Raw genomic sequence first — 8,019 nt, forward strand, 5'->3', positions numbered from 1 at the left:
CGCTTACCATTAGTAGTGCTAGGCGAGGAGACAAGTCCTGTCTACCAGCAGGGCTCCACTGGCGAGGGAATGTAGAAGTAGTAGTCGCTTCTATAACAGGTGATGCTCGTGGCTGAAGCAATCTTTTGGAGCGCAGACCGTAGAGTAGTGCAGGGGCACGCTGGATACCTTTGAGGACCGCAGTTGGAAACAGGATTGCAAAACCTGTAGCGGCACAATGCTTATTTGTTAAACATTGGAGTACAGAGTCTTAATACGAGTCCCGTGTAAACGACACTTACCAGCAGTGGAGGTGAGGATGAAAGCCCAGTAGGAAGACGAAACGAAGATACAATGGAAAATCGAAAATGCCCGACTGGATCGTGCCTGACCCATGTAGTTTAAACGAAACGCTAAACTCGCCATGGTTCTTGACGCCGCAGAAGCTGGCGACTTCCATTTTGAACTTTTTGATGGTGGAATATACTGGCTTAGCACCTCAGAAAGAAACGATGCATGAAGTGGACTATGTGGTCACAAGGACTGTACAGAAGGATAGAGCAAGTTAACGTGGAAATCGACGAAGTAGCAATCGGAAGACGATCTCGAAGACAGACGAATTCAATACCGAGATAAAAATACGGCTGTTGAATGCGAGATGTTTCACGCTTGAAATGGAAGAACGAGCGTGCTCGGAAGAATCCGAACAATAACTACCATATCACGCCATGAAGCAATTCGAAAAGACCAACTAGCAAGAAAATTAAGCGTAGTATTTGACGCCTCGTGATTAAGATCAGGAATGTTCTGAATTATTATCTTCAGACAGGAGCAAATTTGAATGCAGATGTACCAACATTGTTAATGAATTGTCGAGGAAATTCTTGTAATGGCAGCAAACGTAAATGAGTTTGCGTTGATGAAGTTATGCTTGGAACATCATAAGAAAACAGACAGAAGGCGTGTACATAGAAGCGAAAAATTTCACCGAGCTGCAATGAATATTTTCAAAGGGACATCAAACGGTGAAGAAATGAGAATTTATATGCGCATCAAGGTGCCGTTCTCACGTGATCAAGCCAAGCCAGTGTTCTAGGAATGAACTGGGACACGGCCGACGGTAGTCTGCTTTCATATCGATACGAAGACTCGAGTGAAATGCCAACGAAGGGAGGACTACTTCAAAGCCAGGGCAAAAATATTCGGTTGGTTGGAATATCTAACGTCCTGTACTGTAACAGCTAATAACGGTATTCAATGACGGGAAAAACAGGAATCTTGGGACAACCTTCTCCCAGATGAACGTAATTGATCTATGGAGAAATATACCTTAGAAGATAAAGGACTGAATGCCTCAAGAGCGCATCGACAACAAGAAAACGGAACGTAAGCACCGACACTTACCGGATGCAAGCGCGGTGGTGTATTCAAGTGCAACATTCATGGTACTGTTATGTCAGAGTGGAGACACTGCTGGTCCTGGCAAAGAAAAGTAGCTCTAATGAACACCGTGGTCAGTCTCGCAAATTAGAACCTGCGAGCAACAGTAAAGTATTGGACCACTTGTACAATCGTGCTGCATTGGAGAAAGAAAATGCATAAAGCACCCGTTGAACACAGAGAAGAAAAAAAAGAAGACTTACTCAGAAGAACAATGGAGATACGTCAACAGTAGTGAAAAATCGAGCAGGTATAACCAGGAGTGAACGCAGAAAAGATGTCGTAGTGAACAATTTTGTAGAAGAGATCCCAGTTGCTGCAGGCAAAATAGCCGTTACAAAATGCCGGATAATGAAAGGAGACGATTCTCGTGTCAGATATACGTCGAAAAGGATCTCAAGACCAGGCACTGAAGTTGACAAGTTCGGCAGTTACTTGAATATTTGGAGAGGAACAACGTGAATGTTTCGTTCCGTGAATATTAGATGACAAGTTCTACGGTCCACTAAAAGCAGAAGAAATAAATACCGACGAAACCTGTCTGATTTGGCTAGAACAAAGTGTGTATATTGAAAAATTGCAGAAATTCAGCAAGCAAGCGAATGTGCAGCCAGTAGGCGAATACCAGGTATATTAAGATAAAGACCCAATGAGACTTCACGGGCGCTTTCGGTAGGGCCCGTTTCACAAGACGAGCAGTACCCGATCACGTGTAGATGGAATAGTTCATTGCCTATTAGTGCGACGCATATATGAACAATCTTCACGGTGGAGTACGCGGTACACTGTCGCGTATACGTGAAATACGACTGTGCGTTTTGTGGCGAAGATGCAATTCCAGATCGTAAGAGCAAGAACTTCCTCTTGAGGGTGAGTAACGAAGACCACTTTGTCTGAAATAGCTGGTGTATGTTTCAACGGTGCGCTGGGAGCAACTACAAAAAAAGTAAGGAGACATAGCCAAACTGTGTACCAGCTTTCACATTTGCCGTGACAAGAGGTACATTGCGAAACCGTTCGAGGCGCTTCACATCGGTTTTCTGCATTATTTCCGGTGTTTCTCAGCTCTAACATGAATGTGCTCAGCAACAATGCAAGACTTTCAGGAGAACGAATAAGGTATTCAATGCGGTCACAGCAACATCACGTCGATAACAACTGAACATATTATGACCTATCACAAAGTAGAAATTTCTTCCACAAAACACCTTGTGGGGGCGGTTTCTGTGAAAGGCTCATCAGTAGTTTTCAAGTCTACCGCGGAAAGCAATCGGTGGATGTGTACTGCATAATGGGGAACTATATACACGAATATACGAAGTAGGTGGTATCATTAAAAAACAATCGTTCACACAAGTTCACGATGGACTTTGAGAACCTATTCCTCTAACTTCTGCGGGCCCGATGGGGGGAACCAGAAAACTGGGAGGAAATATTGAAGAATAGGACGACAACCTTCGACAAAAGACTACGTAAAGTTACAAATGCATTGTGAAAAACGTGGCACTCCGAGTAGACGAAATAAATTGCGGGTGACGAAATGAAATCAGCTAAGAAATATAACCAGGAACGGAAGAAATTCAACGTCGTCTTACTGGGAGAGCGACATACAAAAGCGTTTTGGAAACTGTGTGGCGAAGTTTTCCGAAACAAACCTAACCTCGAAGGTCTGCATAATAAATACATTCGACAGCAAATTTCATCGGAAGCCCACAAAGTGTGTACTTGCGGAGCCGGCAAGGTGTAGCAACAGGATTAAGACAAGGAGCACAGAGAACAGTAACCATAGCCGTCAGCGGAAAACACGGCTTAATTCAAAACCAGACGTTCGGAACCTTAAATGCCACAGGGCTTATCCGCCACACCAGAAAACAACCGCAGTACCATTGGAGTGGATAGATGGTACTTGTCAGAAGTAGTGCAGGGAGCTGAACTAATCTGCGTCTCCCAGCTGAAAGCTACCAGCGAGAAAAATGCAGGCGTAACACGGCCGGAAAATAAATGTGCAGAACCGCCCGCTCGATATGCTTGTGAATAGCCGCAATGGAAAGACGGTAAGAACGAATGAAGGAAAAGTGGAGAAGGAAGGCAGGGAGGTTAACCGGTTTAGCTTAACCGGTTTGCTTCCCTACACATGGGAGCGGGATGGAGGGGATGAAAGATGGGGAGAAGAGATAGACAGCACATAACACGGCACACACATACTTAGTCTCACTCTTGCGCGGTACGGGACATCACTGTCACAGCCGCTTGTCCAAGCCCGTCTCCTTCATAAACCGAAGTAATCCCTTTGTCACCTTCAGCTGCGATGTCTTCTGTCGGCAATATGTGAAAATAGTTGCAATGACAATAGTCTATTTTCAAGGTGCGCTAGAACGGACGCCAGGGACTGTCTCTGAATAATATATTCAGGACGGTCGCACAGAATGTGTTCCAGCGTCCCCTCGCAAAGACAGGCATAGCAGAGAGCGTTGTCGGCCATTCTAATTCGAAACGAATAAGATTTCGTGAAGGCCACCCCCAGCCATAAGCGATAAAGCAGGGTGGCCTCACTTCGGTGGAGCCCAGTTGGCATACAGAGATTCACCAAAGAGGGCAGGTCGTGTTGACGATTGCTCCGGTTGGTTTGGCTGCTTGGTGTGCACCATAGAGAGCGTGATCTCGGTGCAAGCACTCGAAGTCTGCTGGCTGCGTCGGACCGTGAAAGTGGTATAGCCTCTTCCTGTGTGTGTTCAAGAGCTGTCCGAGCGGCTTTATCGGCGTCATTTCCTATGACGCCGAAGTGACTTGGCAGCCACTGAAACGTCACGTGCTGTCCTTTCTCATGTGATGTATGGAGTAGGCATCTAATATCGAGCACGAGCTGTTCGAATGGCCCGCAACGCAGGGCTGATAGCACAGATTGTAGGGCTGCCTTTGAGAGTCACTGAAAATTGACCATTGTGGAGATTGTTCCCTATTGACGAAACAAAATGCAGCGCGAAAAGCAGTTAGTTCCGCAGATGATGTCGTTGGGTTGTCAGTCCTAAAGCTGATGGTAATACCTCTTGCTGGGACGACCACAGCACCAGAAGAACATTAATAATAATATTTGGGGTTTCACGTGCCAAAACCACTTTCTGATTATGAGGCACGCCGTAGTGGAGGACTCCGGAAATTTTGACCACCTGGGGTTCTTTAACGGGCACCTAAATCTAAGCACACGGGTGTTTTCGCATTTCGCCCCCATCGAAATGCAGCCGCCGTGGCCGGGATTCGATCCCGCGACCTCGTGCTCAGCAGCCCAACACACCAGAAGAACATTTGATGTGTGTGGAACCATCAGTATAAATATGTGTACTGTCCGCGTACCTCGTGCAGAAGAAGCAGAGACAGTTGTTTCAGCACAGGCAACGACAGCTCAGACTTTTCCCCGATTCCTGGTACGCTGAGATGGACTGTGGGGCTGACCAGACACCAAGGGTGTAACGATGGTTTAGATGCAGCGGTGAAGCCCGAGGGAATTTTGTCTGTACTTGACGATAGTTTTAGAGAAGGATGATTGGTGCCTGTCTGAAGGTAGTGTTGCAAGGTGGTGATAGGCGGCACGTGCAAAATGTCTGATGTGCGTTCTCAGGGCTTCCACCGTGATGCGAGTTACCATTGGATGGTCCCGAGCAATCGCAATAGCCTCTGTTGACGTGCATCTGGGCAAACAAAGGCAAACTGAGTGCTTGAGCTTGTGCTGCCTGCAGAACACGAATATGTCTTGCAGGTGTTGTTCACTACAGGTATAGACAACATCTTAAAAAACCGAGAAAGAGCTCTGTAGAGTCATCATTGCGTCAACTGACATTCGCCACGTCTTTCCTGTCAAGTATTTAAACAACTGGGAGGTTGCTGTCAGGCGCCGTTTCAATGTAAGCCATGTGCGGGCTCCAACAGAGGTCTGTCGATAATTGCGCGAAGAAATCTGGGCTCCGACATAGTAAATGGTCCACCCATTGATTGAGACGACATAAGGCGTCATTGGTTTGCGAGTAAATGCCACTAGGGCGCATTTTTCTGGTGATATGCTGAGACCTTGTTCACACAAGTAGCTCGCTGTCAAAGTAGCCGCTCTTTGAAGCCGTGTACGTATCTGAGGACGTGTGACTGCCAAAGTCCAGAAACAGAAATCTGCGTATATTGAAATGTTGGTGGTAGATGGCAAGTATTAAGCAAGCCCAATAAGAGCGAGGTTGAATAGCGTCGGGCTGAGAGCACCGCCTTGAGGAACGCCCCTGCTGGTATAGCGTCGCGCCGTTGGGCCATCGTCAGATAACACATGATCTTGCAGATAAGTAACTTGCAATCCACAAAAATACTCGACCAACTGGGCCAACCGTCACAAGAGCGTCGAGAATGGCCTGATGTAATACGTTATCGTATGCCCCTTGCACATCTAAAAATAAAGTTGCAGATAAACGTTTTCGGGAACTTTCGTGCTGGACATGTGAAACGAGATAAACTACATTGCCGATGGAAGAGCGGTCACGTCGGAAACCAGCCATGGAATTCGGATAAATCTTGTATTCAAGGTACCATTCCAGGCGGTCAAGGATCATCCGTTCCATTATCTTTCCTACACAGCTGGCCAACGCTATAGGGCGATAAGAGGTGAACTCTAGCGGGGATTTGCCCTGCTTCAAGATTGGCACCAGGCGGCTGACTTTCCACTCGTCAGGAACATTTCCCTCTTGCCATGAGGTGTTGTAGAGACTCAATGCTATCCGTGCGGATTCTCCGAGATAGCACAAGGCTCGGTAGGATATACCATCTGGACCCGGAGATGATGAGCGCCTGCAGATAGCTAGTGCCGCCTCGAGCTCCTCCATTGTAAAAGGAAGGTCCATGCGGCAATCACGGGAATGGGGGACGTCATCTCGGGCTGGAGGATCTGGACGTGTCGCTTGGTCTGCCATCCGCGGACAAAAGTCTTCTGCGACATTGATGTCTTGCCGCCCTTGGAAAAGCGCGAGCGCCTTGAATGGAAAACGCTGTTACGGAAGGCAACGCAGACCTTGCACCGTTTTCCAAATGTGAGACGGCTGCTTGCGGGAGTCGAGTGTCTGGCAAAACATTGCCCAACGTTCCCACGCTAATATATCCATTCGACGCTGAATCTTCTTTTTAATCCTCCTGGTTGCCCTAAGGTCATGGATTGATTTTGTACGTCGAAATCGACGTTCCGCCCGGCGACGAAGTGCTCGAAGTCGCTTTAATTCCATGTCGAAGTCGTTTCGCGTGTAAGAGATCGTCAGCACGCGAGTGGCGTTTTGCATCGTATGTTTAATTGTTTGCTCTAACCCAGAGGGTAGGCCCTCGCGGCAGGCATCTTCCATATCAGATTTGCAGTTGGCCCATTGAATCGTCCGAATGGTATTCCGTGGGCCAGATCTAGCCGACAAGCCTCTGATGTTCAGATAGGTGGGAATGTGATCACTCCCATGTGTCTCAATATCTGGAAACCACTTCACATATCTGGCGAGAGAGTTGGAGACGAAAGCAAGGTCGAGGCAGCTGCCGTATTTCACGCCTCGAACAAAGGCGAGGCTGCCATCGTTGAAGAGAGTAAGGCCGTAGTGTTAGGCGATGCTTGCTAATCTTCGTCCTCTTGCATTTGTCTTTGTACTTCCCCGTGCTGGATGGTGTGCATTGAAATCTATGATGACCCATGGGGCGGGACAAACACTCAAGATATCCGCTAATCTTTTAGTATCGAAATTGCTGGAAGGCGATATATACACGCCTATGAGAGTAAACAAGAGTTTTTAACTGCGATGCATATATATTGATTGTTGTCGTGGGGCGCAATTGGTTGCCAAACATAGGCGAGTTCACGACCACAAAAAACTGATTTTGCTGAATGCACTATTTGTTGATGACATGATACGTGCGTATCCTGATAGTTATTGGTTTCGACAAGTTTGGCTCACAAATGACGATCAGTAGAAACACATTGGTGCACACATACTGACTGAAATCTGAAATTCGTGATTCGACGGACGCTGCCTTGACTTCTTTTCGGAAGGATGGGGTATGGGCAGCCATTTTTCTAGTTGAGGGTTTCGAGCATTGGGCTTAAGGCGTCCAGCACTTCAATTGCGCTTCGAGCAGACGGTGTCCCCATGTCCACTAAAATCATTCGGATGGCCTCCAGTAGGGAACGTAGCACCGAGATGACTTGACGATCTGTCTTAGGTGACTCATCAATGGCCGGAGAAGGCTCCGGTGGGGCCGCGACCTTTTGAGGTTCCTTAGCAAGGTAGCGGCTCGGTATAATAGGCCATTCCTCTAAAGAATTATCTGATTCCCTCATGGAAGTGTTGGGCCCTTACGCGGCGCGACTAAGTGGTACCGTAGTGGAGCGGGTACTATCGCTTCGCGCAAGCGCCTTCTTTGAAGACGTACGATGGCGTCGACGCCGGACTACTTCGGCTGCCTCCCTGTGAGCCATATTGTCTCTGGTCATTTCCTTCAGAACCGCGCGCTCTCTCTTGATGCGGGGACAGTCTTTCGACGAAGCTGCGTGAGGGCCGCTACAGTTGGCGCACTTCAGAAGCAGACTGTAGGAATCTG

Source organism: Dermacentor variabilis, chromosome 7, assembly GCF_050947875.1.
Source record: "Dermacentor variabilis isolate Ectoservices chromosome 7, ASM5094787v1, whole genome shotgun sequence".
Classification (NCBI taxonomy): Eukaryota; Metazoa; Arthropoda; class Arachnida; order Ixodida; family Ixodidae; genus Dermacentor; species Dermacentor variabilis.